Here is a 23490-nt window from a genome sequence, read left to right on the forward strand (position 1 = left end):
GAAAAATATCTTCGGTCACTCCCAAATTATCTCCTCTGCTGAATCAGAAGAGACCGGTCATAACTCTAAAGTTTCCAAAGGTAACTCGCTTTTCTTTCTTTACTCCTGGGCCCACAATTAGTTGTGCCTTATGCAAGTCTGAGGAAACATTTACAAATAAGACAGATCTAATAAACCTCTTTTCACCAAGTAAGTCTCAGTTCAGAAATGCCCAAAATTATCTGAAACAGTAAAGAACAATGAGCAGAGTTATTGCTTTATTTTACCTGGAATATCCATGGGGTCAATGAGTTTTTAGAGCTAGAAGATAGTCTAAAATTTTAGTCTAATGGATTTTAAATTCTGTCCCACATAGATGGCTTAGATATCATCTTTATGAGAACAGGGTGACAGAGTGGACAAGCAAACTCACTTCCTATGTCTCTACCTGCCTCCTATACTTCCCTCTGGTGCTTCAAACAATTCAACAGAGCAATTTTGTTAATATCTGCTTCATATTCTGGGATTTCCAAACCTGGCAGCATATGAGAATCAAATAGGAAGATTTTAAAACATACAAGAGGGGCTTCCCTGGTGGCGCAGTGGTTGAGAGTCTGCCTGCCAATGCAGGGGACACGGGTTCGAGCCCTGGTCTGGGAGGATCCCACATGCCCCGCAGCAACTAGGCCCGTGAGCCACAATTACTGAGCCTGCGCGTCTGGAGCCTGTGCTCCGCAACAAGAGAGGCCACGATAGTGAGAGACCCGCGCACCGCGATGAAGAGCGGCCCCCGCTTGCCAGAACTAGAGAAAGACCTCGCACAGAAACGAAGACCCAACACAGCCAAAAATAAAAATAAATAAATAAATAAATTATTATTAAAAAAAAAAGAGCAGCTGGTTTAAAAAAAAAAAAAAAAATACAAGAGTCCTGGAATGGACTCTTCACCCTGGACCTAATGAATCAGAACTTCTCATAACAGAGCCCAGCAATCAGTATCGTTTTAAAGTTCTTCATTTAATTCTGATGTGATCCAAATACAAAAAATCTCTCTACGGAGTACTGGAAAGAGAGGCATATAGCCTTTGCTGGAATGTTTCTAGTTATGGAGCTTCTTCCCCACAGAAAGCCTTTTTTTTTTTGGCCATGCTGCACGGCTTGTGGGATCTTAGTTCCCTGACCAGGGATTGAACCTGGGCCCTTGGCAGTGAAAGCATGGAGTCCTAACCACTGTACAGCCAGGGAATGCCCTAGAAAGCATTTTTAATTACTAAAAGAGAATTAACTTTCCACGGAGCTGAACTCACTCTCTTTTTGCCTTCTAATGCTGTGCAGAGCCAATGAGCTCCCTCATTCCCAGGACAGGTAACGTGACAAAAGCTGGCTGCTCCCCACAGTAGTGCTGTCACCCTTTCCTCTGCTAACCAGTTTCATCCACTTTGCCATAATGGTCAACCACATTCAAAATCAGCCAATCATAATTCCTCAACGTCTGGCCAGAGTTGGTGACCCAAGCCAACCCAGTCTTCTCCAAGACTTTTGAAAACTAAAGCCAGAATTGAGACTCTTTTCTCTCTGAAGTCATAGGGCTAGGAAAGTATAAATCTAGGGCTACTGGTAGCCATGTCTTTGGCCTCATTGCAGTGGATGCTGTGATGGGCCACCAGATGTGCCACCAGATTCAGGATTGATACATTGCATTTACTCCCCCAAATGCCATGAGTTTTGCTTGCTGGAGGCTCACAGCTGAGTCTTTCCTCTGAGCTAAGGGAACTGCCTTGAGCATGATTATGCCCTCTCCAGGTGCAGACAGCCCACATCCAGCGACTGGCTAATATAGAGTAGAAACACCTGGCTCCTGTGCCTCCATCCAGGACAATTCTGAAGAGCTCTCCCAGCTCCAGACCCCCACATGGTGGGTGGGCTAAGGCCGTTGTTGTGAGAGCAATGCAGCCCAACGTTTCCCTTGACCCCACCCCACTTCCTTCACTTCTCCACAGCTGATGTTCTGAATAACTCTCCAAACTGATCTCCATCTTAGAGTCTGTTTTCCCAGAAAACCCGGCCTATGTCACTGTGGAGGAATCCCAACTGTAGAAGGAGGAAATGGGGCTGAGCGGTGACAGCTGAGATGGGAGACACCCAGAGGGAACCCTAATAAAACTCTGGTTCCCCAGTTCTCTTCTCCCTGACTTTCCTATTGTGCACAATCACACGTGGTTCCAAATATCTCGCCATCCTGATCACGTGATGCTCAGACATGAGTATAATTGCCCATAAGTAGATCTGCTAGGTTAGAGTATGGAGAAATTTTACACTTATTGTATGTCTATTAATTTAGCCGAAGATTAGCTCAGCTTTTTAGCAGCCCAAAAATTTAGTTGGTTTATTAGAGCTTGTGTTTACCAAAGACTCCTACCTCACTTTCTGTCACGCCAGCAACCCCTCTCTGCATCCAAACATCGTTTACTCTTCTCAAAAAGCTGCCTCAGCTTTATGACTGGCAATATTTCTTATGCCTTCTAAACACATGCCCCAGACATGAGTCAAGATTTGAAAGGGGTTTCGGGGAAAGGGAGGTGGGGAGGTTGTGTTTTGAAGTTTATAATATGAAAGCAGTAAGTATTAGGAACACATTTTTTTCTAAAACTGCACATGCTGTTCATCCATCCTATGTTCAGTCCCCTTGAAAATTGTAGAGGACATCTCTTTTATGATGACTTGAAGTTCTTATAGTTCTTATTTGGAATCTTATTTAGATCTAATGTGTGCTGTGCATATAACAAAAGTCCCAGAGACATTCACTTTTCCAGTAATATAGCTGTATTTGACAATTAGATACCCTGGTGATCAAGTCCCACTGACAAAATTGAAGTGGTGACAGATTTGGGACAAGTTTATTTTCTTTAATTTCTAATTATGAAATGTTTGGAGCTAAACGGGACTTTAGAGATCATCTAGTACCTGAATGGCTGACACCCCCTGACACTCTTGCCCCTAGAGCCAGTGGTGGACATTGCTAATTGAACCCAGCTCTGCACACAGAGTCCCAGTGCTGTCACCTTCCTAGGGGGTCTTCTTCCCTGGAGCCCAAATCATGCCCCATAATTCTCAGCATGACACATCAGAAAGCAACTACCAATTAATTGGTTCTGGCAAACTAGATGAACTTTATTTTCTTTACCTCTCCCCATCACCCTGCTCTCTTAAAGTAGTGAAATCATTGACCCAAATTTATATAATGGTTAATAACTGAGATTAAACTCCTGGTTCCCAATTCAATGTTCTCTCCATTTTCCCCTTTCTGAAAATTCTCCAATCTTTTCAACTACTATAAGCCTGCAAACTGGTCAGGTATGCAGAACTCTGGCCTAACTTCAACAGGCGTGTCTTCCATTACTGAATGTCTACGTAGCTGTTCCTCATCATGCTCGTGATGCATATGGGAACACGGAGGCCATCTGGAGGAGAAGAAGTGGTGGAGCTAGGGCTCAGTATCCACAGGGCCCCACACACTTCAATAATAATACTAAAATGCTAAGACAAATAGGAACATGCCCTGTACCCAGTGACTCACAGCTCTAAGCTAATCCTACAATGGCCCCACCTCACTATTAAAAACTTGAGAGAGAGGGGAAAATACAATTCCATATATGTCCATCTGTTTAGTAACCACAACAACCAGCCATAAATGGGAAATGACTCCTGATGAATGGTTTTGTTTCAGGTTGAAGCCATCCCTCTGGCTCCTGAGCCATCACCTGGGGGCTTAAAGAAGCAAGCAGCCCTTGGGGTATTTTGTCCCCCTGAAAATTCTAAATCTCTCTAGCACCAGCACCATTTTCCTCATGCCAGGAGAATGGCAGAGCTGTAGGGAGGATGGAAAATAACTGTCTGGCATGAGGTGCCCTGGGAGCCAGACAAAAATTACAGGATGATGTGTCAGGGACCAGGAAAAGCTGGGTGTGATGATCGTGTCATGTTCTTTTCCTTGGCACAGAAAGAACACACCTGAGTCTCCATTCCCCATCCCAGAGGGTCTGAATGCCAAAGAAGAATGAACCTTAAGGATGTCAGACACAATCCCATCACTTAACAGATGAGAATGAGGCACAGAGAGGGGAAGAGACCTGGCCAGGGGCACACAGCAAGTACCACTGATGTTTCAAAGAGCAAGTTTTTGAGGAGTAAAAAGAAAGGAGCCGGTAACATGTAAACAATGGAAGCAATGATAAACTGAAATAATTCATCCAGTAAAACACCACTTGGTCTTTACAGAGCTGCTCTCCATGGAAAGCAGAAGTCCCATCCTTAACCCCTACCCCACTGATGGGTCTCCCTTCTTCCCCAGCTGACTCTTGCTGAGGCAAAATGCTAGCTACAAAGTGACTCACTTTGGAAACAGACTTTGTGACTCAGGCTCTGCTTTCTAACCACTAGACCAAGCTCCTAAAATCTTTAGGGGATTTTACTACATCTATGACAAGCTGGCAAGGGAGGGACCCTCCTTGCATTAAAGATAAATAGGTGGTTTGCGGACCAACGAGAGACTGTATGAAATAAAATATGAAGGAATTCATAATTAACTCAGTGTATTTTAGGCTAGGATCAATGCTCAGATGCACTATGCCTTTTAATCCTCATAACAACCCCATTAGTAAAAATGATTATTATATGTTTTCAGAAGCTAAGGGATTAGAGATGATAAGTAACTGGAAATGGAATTTCAAAGAGGTTAGGTGACTTGCCCAAGTAGGCAGAGCCAGGACTCCAAGCCAGGTCATCCTGGTTTCCTCTGTCCTCCGTCCTTGCTTCCCAAACCCCACAACCTACTATAGCACTTTTTACGTGGTCAAGGCATAATCACCTCTCTTATTTTATCAACACAGCCGTTTTTTGAGGGGTGTTGGCAGAGTAGTTTTCACATTAAAAAAAAAAAGATTTTGGAGGTAGAAAATTCATGGGGCCTTGAGGAAATCACCTTCTGTATGTGGGCCTCAGTCTTCCTCATCTATAAGATGGGAGTAATAAATGCATCTACTTAATAGGTTTGCTTTAAAAATGAAATGAGATAATGTAAGTGAAAAGTACTTTGTGTAAACTGGTGTCATTCAGTGAAAAGTGAATAACAGAATGAGAGAGATGGCAAAAGGACAAGCAAAAGGCTAACCCAATGAGCTGGGTCTAGAAAATAAATCATTACTTGGCTTATAGCAAGTAATAATAGCGATATATGATATCTACATAATGCCTAAAGTTCAATAGCTTATATAGAGTTTTTGGAACATAATTCTCTTTAAACCAATAGCCATGGTTTGAATCTTTTTTTCCCTTTATTTGGTATAGCCATTTATAGTTCTCAGGATGTAATGTATACATTAGGGAAGTTGCAGCAGCCTATGTTAGAAACTTTACTTAATTCTAACAACACTCTTCTGAAGTGGGTGCTGGGTAGTTACGGAAACCGAGGCACAAGGATTCCTGGCCCCTGGCTCTACAGCCAGTGGTGGAGGAGCTGAGTTTGAATCTTGGTCTGTTCTGCCTCTCAGACCCACAGAGAGCCACAACTTCACTGCACCCTAAGCAGATCCAGATCTCAGAGTTACCCACTCAGGAAAGAGCGATGTTCAGCCTACAGGAGAGAGACTGGAAACTCCTTCCCTGAACTCTAAAAGGCTGCCCTGGTGATGAGGACGAAAGCCTTCCATGTGTCTCCAGGCTTCACCTCAAATGACTTTCTCTGCCCCCCTGTGAACAGATCCCCATGCTGTTCTGAGTCAGGCCTCCTTTTTCCTTCTCATTTTTCTACCCAACATATTTTCCCACAGCGATTTTTCTGGACGACTTCTTTCCTTCAATCCTCAACTCACCCCACAGGACTCTGGCCTCTCCTTTCTCCCCAACGCCACTTCCCTGATTTTTCTCTCAGCCTATTACTTATTCCTGAGTTAACCCCAGCCTCACTCCTGCATGCATCACAGCCCTCCCTGTCCTTGGACAACTGGCAGCAAAAGGTTTGGGGAGTGGATTCTAGAGTCTGACTCTGAATCTAAATCTGGTCTCTGCTCTTAGGTTTTATGTGACCCTGGACAAGCAACCTTTATTACTTGGCCTTTATGTAAGCCTCAAAGAATTTGTCTCATAGAACCACCATGAGCATTAAATGAGATAATACTTGACAAGGGCATGTTACATGATACCTATTATCAATGTACTTTTATGCACATCTGATTTAATCACTGGTGTTACCCTCCCCCCATCCCTCCTCCAATCTCTGGGAAACATCTCTTTTTTTCCTTAAGCCAAATCCTCCATTTCCTCATTCCTTCCAACCTTCCCCAGGAACTTAATCTCAGAGCTACTCTCCCTATTCACAGTGCCATTTACTTCCTCTTCTACCCTACACTCACTCCTCCTCTTGGACCCCCATCTAGTTACAGACAGCACCACCCCTTCCGGTAGCCCAAGCTGAAAACCTGATAGTCTGTCTTCTTCCTTTGCCTCTACTTTACTCATTCATAGTCACCAAGACCCATGATTCTTCCCATACTGCCTCCCTGGCTTTATCTCTCCTTGCATATCTCACTATCCTCCTGGTTATCAATCCCCCTTCCTTTGTCACCACACCTCTCCCTTTTGGACCTTGCCCCTTTCCCCTCTGTGTTCTCCATCGTTGGAGAGCCCTTTCCTCTCCCTGTATGTCAGGTAGTACTTATCCTTCAGAGCATAACTTATCCAGGCGTCTCATCATTTACAGTCCATTTTCAAGTCTTCCCAGTTTTCAAATGATATTATTATACATTTATGCTTTCTCCCTGACTTACAATCATCTCAAGTACATATCTCATATGTGTACATACCCTCTTACAATGCCTTGTAGAGTGCCAAATACAGGAAAAACCTCTGAAAATATGCATCGATTGATTGGTAAAGGATCAGTCTGCAAACTTTAGGAAAAAGGAGGTATCTGAGTTAATAATTATATTAGCTAACATTTTCTCCATCCTTATTATGTGCTAGGCAATGGAGTCAGTGCAGGAAAAACAATAAAATGAAAGAATAGTATCTATGTGCCCAACACCTTACATGCATTGTTCATTTAATTTTCATAATAGCCATATGCAGCAAGTACTATCATTATACCCATTTTGCAAAAGTGGTCAAGTGACTTGTCCATTGTCATACCAGAAATGAATATTAGAACTGGGCACATTTCTGTTTACCAATGAATTCAACTCAATGTTTATTAAGGCCTCTCATCTCCTTTTTTTTTTGAAGGAAGTCAGGTGAATGTGTAGTCCAAGGTTTTCCAGCCTCAGTACCTTTGTCCCACTGCCTGCGAATTAGAAAATGCCTAAAATTCAATACAAACAACAACAAAGAACACCTACAACTGTATTTAGGAGCCATTAAGACTGTATAGATTCTTTATACAGAACAAAGTTGGCATGCTGAAGGTTAAAATTGCATTTCGCCTTGAAAAATAATAAAAAACATAATAAAGCTTTCATTACCGTCAAACTGAAATACTCTAAAGAAAGCTATGTATCTGAAAGTTTTAGCGAGTTGTGCTAATCAGAACTAGAAGGAATCAAGTTTCCAGTGCCTTTTATTCTTAAGGTCCTGTGCTTGTGTCAGTGGGCTAGGGAATGATAAATAAAATACTATTCCTTTCTTCTCAAATTTATAGTCTAGTAGTTGGGTTACTGAGCTGAGTATAATAATAAAAATAGTCAGGCAGTCCCATTTATTAAAACAGCCCTATGGGAGAGAAACATAAATAGAGGCCCAGTTATTTCACTAAATCATGCAAACAACCAGAATTTTAACCTTGACTAAGCATTTTTATTTATTCACTTATTCCACAAATATTTCTTGAACTCCTACTATGTGCCAACCATTCTTCCAGGCTCTGGGGATAGAGTGATGAAGAAAGCAACCAAATTCCCTTCCCTTTTGGGCCTTACATTCTTGTGGGAGATAAAGACAAGAAATAAATAAACTAATGATTGTATGGCATAAGGGAGGTAGTGGTAAGACTATGGAGAAAAAGCAGCAGAGCATGGGGTCAGAAAGCAGCCAATGGGGGGAGTGGGGCTTGAGGTGCATAGGTCCAGGATGACCTCACTGGGAAGGTGATCTGTGAGAGAATCCTAAGCAAAGAGAGGGAGTGATCCACATGGGTTCTGGACTGAGAGCATCCCAGGTGAAAGGGAGAGCAAGTGCAAAGATCCCAAAACTAGAGTAAGCTGGCACGGTTGAGGGAAAGCCAGTGTGACTGGAAAGATGTAAGAAGGAGATGAAAATCAGGTTGGAGAAGCAGATGGGGCAGATCATGGGGCTCTAGGGAGTCTGTATTTTCTTCTGCATGTTTTGGGAAACCATTGAAGGATGCTGAGCAGAGAAATAACATATACAATCTGTACTTTTAAAAGACTAACGTATAACTGATTGTTATACAGGGCTGTCCATGAAAGACCAGGTGATTTCTTAAATAATAATAAAGTTTTGTTGCTTGTCATGGTCCATCTGGGATGATTTCATTAAGGGATGAACATGGATCCTAGTGAGGAAAAGACATAAGAAGGAGGAAGCCATTCTTGGTGATGGCAAATATATACGTGGTGATGTAGGCAGAAGTCAGTCAGCTGTGTAACTTAGTATTTCCCAAAGAATCTTACGCTAACAGTAGTTTCAAGGTGTGTGAATAAATGTTACACAATAAAGGGTCAAGTCAGCCTAGAAAATGCTCCTTTTCCCTCTTTACTAGGGCTTTCTCAGAACCTTCAGGGTGGTCATTTGCAAGTGGACTCCAACAGGACTGAAGTTGGCAGGGTTCCTCAACCTTATTCAACTGCAGGACTCTTCACATAAAACACACCTTGGGAAACCCCAGTGTAACAACTTCAGCTTAAAACCAGCTAAGACCTACTTGGAGGGATGTAATGAGTAATAGCCCTTGAATCCAGGGATCAGGCATTTTGGGTTAACATGAGGCCAGTGTAAATTTACCAAAGTTCATAACTAAGTTCATAACAAACAAATACATAAGAAGGTCACTTTTTGTGTCCTGTTTAGAACTATAGGTAGAGCAAAGGTCTCCAAACATTCCAGGGAGTTTACAAGATGATCCACTGGAGCGTGGGAAGAAAATATCATATCTGTTTATATTGTTTCAAAAAATCATAAAGAAACGAATACTCTAATACTTACTAAATGCACTGAAAGCGGCACATATGATTCATAAATATATACACTGCGTTTGGGTGGTCAAAAATGTTATGGTTAAGGATGTATGTCTGATCACAAAAAGCTTGGAGGTTGCTAGATTAGATGACCTGGAGAAGGAAATGTACAGTGCTTGCATCAAGATATGGTCGTGAAAGTAAAGAGGAAGGAATTAAATCAGGAACTTGATGGGAGTGGCATTAGGGAGGAGAGGGTGTTGGGGAGCTAGAGGTAGTCATCAGCAGCAACTATGACACAATGGATATGGAGTGGAATGAATGGTGACGCCAAGGCTAGGAGCTCTGCAGATGGTTGAAGTTTCTGTTGAGGAAACTGAGACAGACTAGAACAAGGGGGCCAATCAATCATTATGCAACCATATTGCAGCACTGATTGTAGTATTTAGCCTACTGTCCAGGACATGATACGTGTTCAACACGTGTTGGCAAGATGAATGAATGATTCAGTGAATAAGTATATGCAGAGGACTCAGCAAAAGAATACAGAGCAGGAAAATTTGGGCAAAATGAATATAATTTTCTAGATCAAGATCCCACACTATAACATTTCCTAAAAAAAAAATCATAAAAACCTCTGATATTTATTCATTTGTTTTTAACATGTGATCAACACTATTTTCAGAAGAACAATCTCTTGAATGTATCTCTGTTTTTAAGACAGCCTTTAAAAATTTTATGTCATATATATTCATTGTAGAAAAATCAGAAAACTTAGATAAAACCAAAAAAAAGGGGGGGGGGGAATAAAGCTTATCATATCACCACCCAGAGATAACCCATGCCTATTTTTACAAAAATCGGCTTACATTATATATACTACTTTGTAATTTTCACTCAACAATACGTTCTGAGCATCTATGTATGTCAATAAATACGCTTCTACGAAGTCATTTTCAACACATTCCGCCAAATGGAGCTATTACAACATGCTCAACCAATCTTCTATTATTATTCCAGAAAGCTCATTTTTGCTAGTTTGTTTCCATTATAAAGGTGCCGCAATAAATACACAGCAACTACATCTTTGTCCATATTCTTTATTAGTTCCCCAGACATAATACCTGGAGGTTGAATTACTGAGTCATTTTAAACGTCTTTGATATGCATTTTCAAATTGCCCTCTGGCAATTTTGAATGAGATTTCATAACTTATGTGAACTCTTTAGCTTAAACTGCACTTTCACCTATACTCAGACCTTACTTGATTTCTGCAGCAACCCCACGAGCAGGTCTTGTTGTCCCTATCATTTTCTGTGGAAAAAGAATTCCACAGAAGTCATGAGCCTTTCTCAAGGTTACACTCACACTGAGCTTCCATGAGGGCCCTCTCCACATCACTGGATGAAATGTCAACATGTCAGTGAAAAATATAGTACCCTGACCCATGCTTTTGTCTTCAACAGCAAAACACACTAACTCAAGTTTCTAATGAGGGTGTTTCAAAATTAAACAATACCTAGATATTGCCTGTTTGACACTGAATTCTCTTTCCCTGTAGAGAAGGCTTCCTGACATCTTGCCAAATTACTAACTTTGCTCTTGAGAAAGTCCCTTTGATAAAATATAGTTGCTTGTAACTGGTGCCTAGTTGCCAGTACTTTATGGTGTTTGGATATTCTTGTTTACATTAAAACAGAAAAAGGATCAGAGAAATACAGAACTCAAAAGAGCCTTGCAGATCATTTCAATTGCACCCTAGCTAGTGGAGAGAAGAAAGTCTGTCTTAACTGGAAGTGACTTGCCCAAGGTCACAGAGTCAGTGAACAGCACAGATAGGCTCAAAGAGGGGAGTCTCCCAACCCCCAGTCAGAACTCTGGTTAGCATCACAGAATCTTGTGATTAGTTTGTACCTTAAAATCATATTCTATCCACATAATTTAGCATTTGGAGAAACTGAGACCCACCAAGGGGAAGTAACTTACTCAATGATACACAGGTAATTAATAGTAGAACTTGATGAGACCCAGGTGTCCTGACTTCCAGTTATGAGGCTGATCTCAGACTCCACTCTGACCCAGAAGGATCCACACCTGGACCAAAAGCCAGAACCAGGGTGTGCTGAGTGAGGCACTTACCTAAAGTGCAAATTTTAAAGGGACGCTAAGATAATACTTTCATGCAATATTTTTATAAATCAGAATTAATACAAAACATCCATAATGAACAAAATATTTAAATTTTATATAAAGATAGTATCCAACCCTGCTTTTGCATGATTCACCTCACTCACCTCATTCTAATTCTGGTCCTTATTTAAAATTTGGATATTTTGCTCATCATGGATATATTTGCATTAATTTGTGCCTGAGGCAAGTGCCTCACTCACTTCACCCTCATTCCAGCCATATCTGGGGACCTCCAGCACCAGGGCCTGAGGAGACCTTACAAGTAAGTCTCCAGTGCTGGGATAGATTGCTCACGAGGAGCTACAGGCCTGTGACTAATGGGACCAATTGCTTGAACAAAATAGCCCTCTAACTGGATCCTGGGGCCATGGAGAAATGGCAACTAAAGAAATTATTTCTGGACCTAAAGTTGTTAATAACTTAAGTTCTCATGATACCAACTTGAGCCATTCAAAATTTAATTGTTTAGGAATCTGTGTAAAGTTTGGTACTTAGTTTCATAAATCAGCTGTTCAAGCACTGGGTATGATGAACTGGTTTGTCAACTAATATGAAAGAAATCTGGGCCTTTTAATTGACCACAAGCTTAATGAGCCCATGATGGGAGGTGACTGCCAGAAACACAAATGGAATCTTGGGTTGTACTAATGGTCTCATGGTATTCAGTAGCTCTGAGCCTAATTCCATGGGAAGTCAAAGCCAAGAGAACATATTTTGGACTCTCTGTAGGGAAGGCTCAGGGTTGCTATTTAAGGCTGGAAGGGTGCTTGTTATGGTTTGAATTGTGTCCCCAACAAAAGAAGTTGAAGTCCTAACCCCCAGTACCTGTGAATGTGACCTTATCTGGAAACAGGGTCTTTGCCAATGAGCAAGTTAAGGTTAAGGTAATAAGGGTATATCCTAATCCAGTATGACTGGCATCCTTATGAAAAATGAAATTTGGACACAGGAACAGACACACACACAGGGGGAACATCATATGATGATGAAGGCAGAGATCGGGGTGAAGTATCTATAAGCCAAGGAATGCCAAAGATTGCTGGAAAACCACCAAGCTGAGAGGAGAGAGAAGCAGATTCTCCCTCAAAGTCCTCAGAAGGAATTAACCCACTGGCATTTTGATCTTGGACTTCTAGGCTCCAGAACTGTGAAACAATGAATTTTTGTTATTTTAAGCCACCCAGTTTATGACAGCCCAGGGAAACTAACACAGTGATCTAGAGAGCATTTGGTCCAGGAGCACCCTTGACCTGAAGAAAGTTGGGAAAACCCCTCCATTCAGATTCTCATAGACAAAGCCATTCCCAGGTTCATCACAGGGTCCAGCACATAATAGACATGTGTTGACTATTCATTAAGAAAGAAATGAATTTCAAAGCAATCCGCTATTGTTAGGGGGTAAAAAAAGAGGTTGACACACCAGGTTACCTTCCTTCAACTTCTAAACTCATACTCAGCATGAACCATTTTAACCTCATTCTATTTTCAGGAGATGAATCATCGGATGCCAGACACAGACAGTATCATAGAGATTATGGAGTTCAGCCTTCCACTCTACAGATGAGTAAAATCGGATTTAATGAGGAAGGGACTAGTTCTTTCCATATGTGTGTCTCCCTCCCATGCAGGGGAACCCTTTCCCCTTTTTTTCCATCATACATTAACATATCTCCTAGTACTGTGCTGTCATCAACAGCTTAAACTTTAAATGAGAAATGATTCCAGATGAGCCAGGAGGCAGGAGGCAAAGGCCACACGGCTGCTGCTGCTGCTGCTCCTGCTGCTGCAGTGGGTCAGGTGGGGGTGACTGGTGGCGACCAAGGTGGCGGCGAGAGATTTAACCCAGAGACTGACTTCACTATAGAAACACCCACAGTTGTATCAATGACTGGGGAAAGATAGTGGCAACAGGCAAAGGAAAAACAGCTCTGACATACTAAGTACAATGACTATGCTAAAACCAAGCGGGCTTAAGGCCCCTACCAAGATCCTTAAGCCTGGAAGCACAGCCTTGGAGACACCTGCTCCTGTTAATGCTTTATGTTTCTCCTTGATAGCAAGTTTTTAATTCTACGTGAAGACTTCTATCTGAAAAATTTTATAAGACAATCTTATAAAACTTCATATTCTTGAAAATACTCGAAAAAGTTTCAATTAAAAGACATAGAATTTTAGAGGGGAGGAGTCAAGATGGCATACTAGGAGGACACGGAATTCGCATCTCCTCACAAGTAGGGCACCTACCGGGCACCGGTGGGGGACCATGGACACCTAAGGGGACGGGAGGAACCCCCAGCACCCTGCTGTTTCAATTACAGTTTTCTTTTTCCTAATATATTTTTTATCTTTCTAATTTTATTTTGTTTTTTATTCTTTGATATTGTACTACTCCTTTTTTCTTTCTTTCTTTTTTCTTTTTTTTAACCGCACCATGAAGCTTGCGGGATCTTGGTTCCCAGGCCAGAGGTCGGGCCCAAGGTCCTGTGGTGGGAGCTCCGAGTCCAAACTGCTGGACTAACAGAGAACCTCAGCCGCAGGGAATATCAATTGGAGTGAGGCCTCCCAGAGGTCCTCCTCTCAGCTCTATCCAACTGCCTGCAAACTCCAGTGCTGGACATCTCAGGTCAAACAACCAATAAGACAGGAATATAGCACCACCCATCAAACCAAACAAACAAACAAACAAATGAAATGACAAAAAAATATGTTACAGACAGAGGAGCAAGGTAAAAACCTACAAGACCAAATAAATGAAGATGAAATAGGCAACTTACCTGAAAAAGAATTCAGAGTAATGATAGTAAACAAGATCCAAAATCTCGGAAACAGAATGGAGAGAATACAAGAAACATTTAACAAGGATCTAGAAGAACTAAAGAGCAAACAAGCAGTGATGAACAACACAATTACTGAAATTAAAAATACTCTAGAAGGAATCAATAGCAGAATAACTGAGGCAGAAGAACCGATAAGTGACCTAGAAGATAAAATGGTGGCAATAACTGCCAGGGAGCAGAATAAAGAAAAAAGAATGAAAAGAATTGAGGACAGACTCAAGAGACCTCTGGGACAACATTAAATGCACCAACATTCAAATTATAGGGGTTCCAGAAGCAGAGGAGAAAAAGAAAGGGTCTGAGAAAATATTTGAAGATATTATAGTCGAAAACTTCCCTAACATGGGAAAGGAAATAGTCAATCAACTCCAGGAAGCACAGAGAGTCCCATACAGGATAAACCCAAAGAGAAACACACCGAGACACATATTAATCAAACTATCAAAAATTAAATACAAGGAAAAAATATTAAAAGCAGCAAGGGAAAAGCAACAAATAACATACAAGGGAATCCCCTTAAGGTTAACAGCTGATCTTTCAGCAGAAACTGTGCAAGCCAGAAGGGAGTGGCAGGACATATATAAAGTGATGAAAGGGAAAAACCTACAAACAAGATTACTCTACCCAGGAAGTATCCCATTCAGTTTCGATGGAGAAATTAAAACATTTACAGACAAGCAAAAGCTAAGTGAATTCAGCACCACCAAACCAACTTTACAAAAAATGCTAAAGGAACTTCTCTAGGCAGGAAACACAAGAGAAGGAAAAGACTTACAAAAACAAACCCAAAACAATTACGAAAATGGTAATAGGAATATACATATCGATAATTACCTTAAACGTAAACGGATTAAATGCTCCAACCAAAAGACATACACTGGCTGAATGGATACAAAAACAAGACGCATACACATGCTGTCTAGAAGAGACCCACTTCAGACCTAGGGACACATACAGACTGAAAGTGAGGGGATAGAAAAAGATATTCCATGCAAATGGACATCAAAAGAAAGCTGGAGTAGCAATACTCATATCGGATAAAATAGACTTTAAAATAAAGACTATTACAAGAGACAAAGAAGGACACTACATAATGATCAAGGGATCAATCCAAGAAGAAGATATAACAATTGTAAATCTTTATGCACCCAACATAGGAGCACCTCAATACATAAGGCAAATGCTAACAGCCATAAAAGGGGAAATCGACAGTAACACAATCATAGTAGGGGACTTTAACACCCCACTTTCATCAATGGACAGATCAACGAAAATGAAAATAAATAAGGAAACACAAGCTTTAAACGACACATTAAACAAGATGGACTTAATTGATATTTATAGGACATTCCATCCAAAAACAACAGAATACACTTTCTTCTCAAGTGCTCATGGAACATTCTCCAGGATACATCATATCTTGGGTCACATATCAAGCCTTGGTAAATTTAAGAAAATTGAAATCGTATCAGGTAGATTTTCTGACCACAGTGCTATGAGATTAGATATCAATTACAGGAAAACATCTGTAAAAAATACAAACACATGGAGGTTAAACATTACACTACTAAATAACAAGAGATCACTGAAGAAGTCAAAGAGGAAATCAAAAAATATCTAGAGACAAATGACAATAAAAACATGATGACTCAAAACCTATGGGATGCAGCAAAAGCAGTTCTAAGAGGGAACTTTATAGCAATACAATCTCACTTCAAGAAACAAGAAAAATCTCAAATAAACAACCGACCTTACATCTAAAGCAATTAGATAAAAAAGAACCAAAAAAACCCCCAAAGTTAGCAGAAGGAAAGACATCATAAAGATCAGATCAGAAATAAAGGAAAAAGAAATGAAGGAAACAATAGCAAAGATCAATAAAACTAAAAGCTGGTTCTTTGAGAAGATAAACAAAATTGATAAACCATTAGCCAGACTCATCAAGAAAAGAAGGGAGAAGACTGAAATCAACAGAATTAGAAATGAAAAAGAAGAAGTAACAACTGACACTGCAGAAATACAAAGGATGATGACAGATTACTACAAGCAACTATATGCCAATAAAATGGATGACCTGGAAGAAATGGACAAATGCTTAGAAAAGCACAACCTTCTGAGACTGAACCAAGAAGAAATAGAAAATATAAACAGACCAATCACAAGCACTGAAATTGAAACTGTGATTAAAAATCTTCCAACAAACAAAAGCCCAGGACCAGATGGCTTCCCAGGCGAATTCTATCCAACATTTAGAGAAGAGCTAACACCAATCCTTCTCAAACTACACGCCAATATCGCTGATGAACATAGATGCAAAAATCCTCAGCAGAATGCTAGCAAACAGAATCCAACAGCACATTAAAAGGATCATACACCATGATCAAGTGGGGTTTATCACTGGAATTCAAGGATTCCTCAATATATGCAAATAAATCAATGTGATACACCATATTAGCATATTGAAGGAGAAAAACCATATGATCATCTCAATAGATGCAGAAAAAGCTTTCGACATTGTGAAAATGACTATACTACCCAAAGCAATCTACAGATTCAATGCAATCCCTATCAAACTACCGATGGCATTTTCCACAGAACTAGAACAAAGAATCTTAAAATTTGTATGGAAACACAAAAGACCCCAAATAGCCAAAGCAATCTTGAGAAAGAAAAATGGAGCTGGAGGAATCAGGCTCCCTGACTTCAGGCTCCCTGTACAAAGCTACAGTAATCAAGACAGCATGGTACTGGCAGAAAAGCAGAAACATAGATCAGTGGAACAGGATAGAAAGCCAAGAGATAAACCCACACACATATGGTCACCTTATCTTTGATAAAGGAGGCAAGAATATACAATGGAGAAAAGACAGTCTCTTCAATAAGCGGTGCTGGGAAAACTGGACAGGTACATGTAAAAGAATGAAAGTAGAACACTCCCTAACACCATACACAAAAATAAGCTCAAAATGGATTAAAGACCTAAATGTAAGGCCAGACACTCTAAAACTCTTAGAGGAAAACATAGGCAGAACGCTCTATGACATAAATCACAGCAAGATCCTTTTTGACCCACCTCCAAGAGAAATGGAAATAAAAACAAAAATACACAAATGGGACCTAATGAAACTTAAAAGCTTTTGCACAGCAAAGGAAACCATAAAAAAGACAAAAAGACAACCGTCAGAATGGGAGAATATATTTGCAAATGAAGCAATTGACAAAGGATTAATCTCCAGAATTTACAAGCAGCTCATGCAGCTCAATATCAAAAAAACAAACAACTGAGTCCAAAAATAGGCAGAAGACCTAAATAGACATTTCTCCAAAGAAGATATACAGATTGCCAACAAACACCTGAAAGGATGCTCAACACCACTAATCATTAGAGAAATGCAAATCAAAACTACAATGAGGCATCACCTCACACTGGTCAGAATGGCTATCATCAAAAAATCTACAAACAATAAATGCTGGCGAGGGTGTGGAGAAAAGGGAACCCTCTTGCACTGCTGGTGGGAATGTAAATTGATACAGCCACTATGGAGAACAGTATGGAGGTTCCTTAAAAAACTAAAAATTGAATTACCATATGACCCAGCAATCCCACTACTGGGCATATACCCCAAGAAAACCATAATTCAAGAAGAGTCATGTAGCACAATGTTCAATGCAGCACTATTTACAATAGCCAGGACATGGAAGCAACCTAAGTGCCCATCAACAGATGAATGGATAAGGAAGATGTGGCACATATATACAATGGAATATTACTCAGCCATATAAAGAAACGGAACTGAGTTATTTGTAGTGAGGTGGATAGACCTAGAGTCTGTCATACAGAGTGAAGTAAGTCAGAAAGAGAAGAACAAATACCATGTGCTAACACATACATATGGAATCAAAAAAAAAAAAAAAAGGTTCTGATGAACCTAGGGGCAGGACAGGAATAAAGACATAGACGTAGAGAATGGACTTGAGGACACGGGGAGGGGGAAGGGTAAGCTGGGATGAAGTGAGAGAGTAACATTGACATATATACACTACCAAATGTAAAACAGATAGCTAGTTGGAAGCAGCTGCATAGCACAGGGAGATCAGCTCGGTGCTTTATGACCACCTAGAGGGGTGGCATAAGGAGGGTGGAAGGGAGACACAAGAGGGAGGGGATATGGGGATATATGTATGCATATAGTTGATTCACTTTGTTATACAGCAGAAACTAACACAACAGTGTAAAGCAATTATACTCCAATAAAGATGTTTAAAAAGAAAAAAAAAGGAATGATTCCAGTCCACTAGAAGTTAGGAAAGATATAATGCCCACTGGTGGTTCTCATGAAAGAACAGCAATATCCAATATTTATGGGGAATTTATTTTGTGCCAGGCCCCCTGCTCAAAGTACTTTGACTGAATTATCAATTTAAGGTTCACAGCAATGTTACTAGGTAGGTTTTATTTTATCCCTGACTTATAGGTGAGCGAGACAGATCCAGACATGTAAAGCAACACCGCTGCAAATGGTAGAGTTTAGATTTAAACCAAGGTCTGGTCTTTGAGGTCCATGTTCTTAACCCACTCTGCTGTGCTGGGACTGGACAGGTTTGTGAGGCCATATAAAGCAGTCAAAAGAGGTCTTGGCCAGGAACCAGGGAACTTAGGGAACATCTGGGCCCAGCCAACCTGCTTGGAACCTCAAGGAAATTTCTGTACCTCCCTAGGCCTTAATTTCCTCATCTGCAAATGCAAATGACTGGATGTTGAGGATGTTCCTTAGTCAGCTATAGCTTTATTCATTAATTCCACAAATATTTACTGCATGCCCATTATGTGCCAGGCACCATTCCAGACACTGAGAATATGATAATAACCAATATAAACAAAGTTCCTGTATTCATGGATTTTGTATTTTAGGTGTGTTGTGGAGGTGAGGAATACAGAATAAACAGGTTGAAAGTTTCAGAAAAAGATTAGCCCATGAAGAAAATAAAATAAGGTCAGAGATTGAAAGTGACAGATGCAGGGTGGTGGCTATTTTATATGAAGTAGTCAGTGAAGGCACTCTGGGGAAGGGAGCTTTGAGCAAAGAACAGAATGATGAGAAGGAAGGAGTAAGAAATGAGTACACACAGGCTACATGGAATTGGAACTAAAGGCATTAATATCCAAGAAGGCCCACAGCTGTTAAATAACTATTGAAATTGCCTCAAATTTAAATTAGATGCATGTGGGAGCTTGGTTTAAGCCTGTCCCCCTTTTGTCAATAAACCTTTCATCATGAATCCAATTTCATGGTGTAATTTTAATATAAGTTAGTAGCCTCAAATTATATAATTTGCTCAGGTTTCATTGTAAATACTAATTGTTCTAAGCCTAATTGAGAGACTCCTGGCCAGAGTAGGTTACAGAAAAGGAGCAACAATAGGTGAATAGACATTATTGCTGGTGTATCAGATAACTTGGTTAAAAAATGTCTTTACTGAAAGATCGCAGATGATCTGGGGTCATTCAGATTGTATTTGACCCAAGAAATGATTTCTAAGGTCCATGGATTCTACCTCTTCCAGATCTCTAATACCTATTCACTTCTCTCCATGTTTACCACCGTTGCTTACGTCCAGGCCACCACCATCTTTTATCTCTGTCTCCATGCTCACCCCCTCCAATTCATTCTCCATACCGTAGCCAGGGTTATATTTCTAAAACAAAAATTTTATCATGTCACTGCTCTCCTGAAAATCCCCCAACAACGGTGACTACATAGCTCATAATGGTGGTGGTTGCAAAATGCTATGCATTTGTCAAAATCCATAGAACCACACACCTAAATAGAGTAAATTTTACAGTGTGTAAACTATATCTCAATAAATCCGACTTAAAAAATCTCTAATGATAGTCATTGCTCTCCAGGTAAAAATCTAACTTTTTGCAGGGTGGTGGTATTACGTAGTGGATTAGATATTCCTTCTCAGCCTGGATTCAAAGCTCAGCCTCATAATATCACTTATTGACTGTGTAATCTTCACCAAGTCACTTGAACTCTTGGTATTCATTCTCCTTATTTGTCAAAATGAGATAATAATAGTACCTACCTCTTAGAGTTGTCATGAAGATTAAATGAGTTAATTCCTATAAAGCCCTTAGAACAGAGCATGATGTATAAGTGCTTATTAAATGTACAGTATTACAAACAAGCCTTATAATACTCTTCATGATTAGAACCTATATTAGTTTGAAAGGGTTGCCGTAACAAAGCATCGTGGACTCAGTAGCTTAAGCAACAGAAATTCAATGGCTCACAGTTCTGGAGGCTAGAAATCCAAGATCAAGGTGTTGGCAAGGTTGGTTTCTTCTGAGAGCTTGGAGGGAGAATCTGTTCCAGGCCTCTCTCCTAGCTTCTGGTGGTTTTCTGGGAATCCTTGTCATTCCTTGGCTTACAGATACATCACCTCAATCTCTGCGCTCATCTTCACATGGTATTTTTCCTGTGTCTCCAAAATTCTCCCTTTTTATAAGGACACCAGTCATATTGTAGGGATCCACCTTACTCCAGTATGACCTCATATACTACAACAACTTTATTTCCAAATAAGGTCACGTTGTGAGATACTGGGAGTTGGAACTTCGACATACAAATTTTGGGGAGATATAACTCAACCTATAACAGGCCCTGCCATGTTCTCTTACCATTTTTGCCCATAATATCTCTTCCAACAAACTAACACAGTCACCAGTTTGTTTGGCAAACTCTTACTCATCCCTCAAGTTTCAGTTAGATATTGCTTTCTTGGATAATTCCTCCGTAACGTTTCACAAACCCACCAATTAGATTAGAGCCTTTTTCATACCTTCTAGTGTCCCTGTGCTTACACCTCCCACAACCCTTATCACTTTGCACCATACTTGCCTGTTTACTGCTTGTCTCCCCACAAGACTTCAAATATCTTTTCAACAAAGTTTCCCTAAAATTATGTCTCAGAACCCAGATGGATTCTAAGTAAATGTTTGTTGAATTAATGAATGCTAACATCTCTTTCTAGATTCTGGCATCACCTATTTTGTTTCTATGGATGGTTAGAGGGAGAAAAAATTAGAAAGCAAAATTTTTAGAAAAAAATTAGAAAGCAAAATTTTGTTAAGCAGCATATCAGTTGGAGTTTAGTTTGAAGATCAGTATCCATGCAAGTTATTTCCAATAAAAGGTATTTAATACAGGGACTTAGTTACACAGTTGTTGGAAGGAAGGGAAGGCAAACAGAGAATGCTGAGAAAATCCAGATATGAGTGACTACAGGAAGCAGCTACCACTCCTAGGACTGAGGGAATAGAAGCGAAATGGAAATGTTACCAAAAACTAAGAGTTAGAGGAGGGTGTCAGGCATGGCTGAAGCTTAGATCTCAGACAGGCAGAAACCACATGGCTGTAGCTTGGACCTCTGATTTGGAGAACACCATAGGTGATACAGGGTGTGCTGAAGGTTGCTGGAGATGGAGCCATGTCTGTCCTCTACTGTCAGAGGGAAACCTCAAGATACCCAGCATGGAAGTCTAGGCAATGTACAATAGTTTGCAGACTCCCAACCCCAGCATCACAGAGCAGGGATAGGAAGGTGGGATACAAGCTGAGAGGCAATGGACACATAACTAGCACAAACCAAGAATCTGATACAAAGGTATATATATTTCACATAATTATGAAAGATTCCTGCCAGTGGGTTTCAAACCCTGGCTCTGTCACAGGTTGACTATGTCCTTGGGCAAGGAGCTCCCCTCCTCTGAGCTTCAATTTCCCCATCCGTGGCAGGGGAAAAGAACTAGATGATCTCTTAGGGCCTTTCTAAGTATGAGCAGGGGTTTGACAGCAGAAGCACCAGGGAGTTGCTAGGGATTTCTGAATGATGACGTCACTCTAGAGGATCCAATCTCAGGCTTTAGCCATCATATAAATAAGACATTTCCTTTTTCCCATTCTGCAGCTACTGTTTACATGCTCCAAAGAAGGCAGAGGAAGGAAGCTAGGGCTGCATTTCTCCAATATGATGACTCTCTCAGACAAACCAATCCCAAAATAGCCATTAAGGGTAATGTTTCACATTTAGTTAAGTGACCAAATAACTGAAGTGCAGAGGGTGGGGGGTCAGGGGAGGCAGGAGCAAGTGGGAGGAGGCAAGCAAAAAGAGCAAATGTTTTGTGTGCACACAGGGCCTAAATCTACTGTGTGTCTGATGCACAGCAACAATATTTTCTCCAGTCCCCTTGGCCTGGCCTTGCTCTCTGCCCCCTGTGGCCTTGTTGGGAGTCCAACCATGGTGTAGAAGACTCACTTCAAGTCTCAGCACAACCACATGCCAGGCAGGAGACCTAAAGCAAGGCATTTATTTTTGCCTCCCATGAGCCTTATTTTCCTCGCCTGCAATTCTGCCTGCATCTCAAGATCATAAGGATCAAATGAGCTAATATGTGTGGAAGTGCCTACTCATTCTGGGTACACTTTACAAAAGTGTAGTCATTTAATAAAATACATGAAGCATTAAAGTGCATTTATAAAAATGTACTAAGTATGCTTAAGATTTTTACACTTACATGTATGCTTTTTACTTCAATAAAACAACTACCCAAAAAAAGTAAAACTGTAAGAAGTAAAAGGCGATTTAAATTTAGTTAAATTTATGAACTAAAAAGTATCATGTGATAAGAAGTGATCTACTTAGATAACAAAGCCAATAGTATAACTATATAAAGCAGAGCTAAGTACTCTAGATTTTATAGACATAGCTGAAATTCTGTAGGTATATCTCCTACTTAATTCTAGCTTTGCAAAAAAGGATGCGTGTTTAGTGCAGAAAATTTGGTAACTATAGGAAAGCACAGAGAAGAAAATAAAAATTAACTATAATTTCACCCCCACATACACAAAATTAAGACTTCTCTGTGAATTACAAATGCTACTGGACTACTAGGGTCTGACTGGTGACAATGTTCTTTATTCTTTTCCTTCTTTTCTACTTCTTAACAGATTCAGAAATTGAGAATTCTTATAAACCAGGACCAGGTGGCAACGTAAGGCCCTACAGAAAACAGGAAGGTGAGATATCAAGTGAAACACCTGAGAGGCACCACTGCAAGTTCAATGTAAATGGCAGCTGAACGCTGGCCTGAAAGGTGAGGACTGCTGGGGAGTGGTGTAGGCTGTGGCAAACTCAAGACCATGTGCTCCAAGGGCTACTTAGCCCCAACTCATTCTTCCATATTTCCAGTGTGGCTGGATCACTTATATTTCTAAGACAAGCTGAGCATATAA

At 40.5% G+C, this 23490-nt stretch overlaps 1 protein-coding gene across 1 annotated transcript in view; it reads right to left on the reverse strand.

Moving 5' to 3' along the window:
• HTR4 (5-hydroxytryptamine receptor 4) overlaps window positions 1-23490 on the reverse strand; it is a 361553-nt gene that overhangs the window by 320289 nt on the left and 17774 nt on the right. The window contains exon 2 of the mRNA XM_082382756.1: window positions 20490-20694. The gene's annotated coding sequence lies outside the window, so the exon portion shown is untranslated. The remainder of the gene's footprint in view (window positions 1-20489; window positions 20695-23490) is intronic.

This window comes from Balaenoptera borealis (genome assembly GCF_965194805.1).
Source record: "Balaenoptera borealis genome assembly, chromosome: 2".
Lineage (NCBI taxonomy): Eukaryota > Metazoa > Chordata > Mammalia > Artiodactyla > Balaenopteridae > Balaenoptera > Balaenoptera borealis.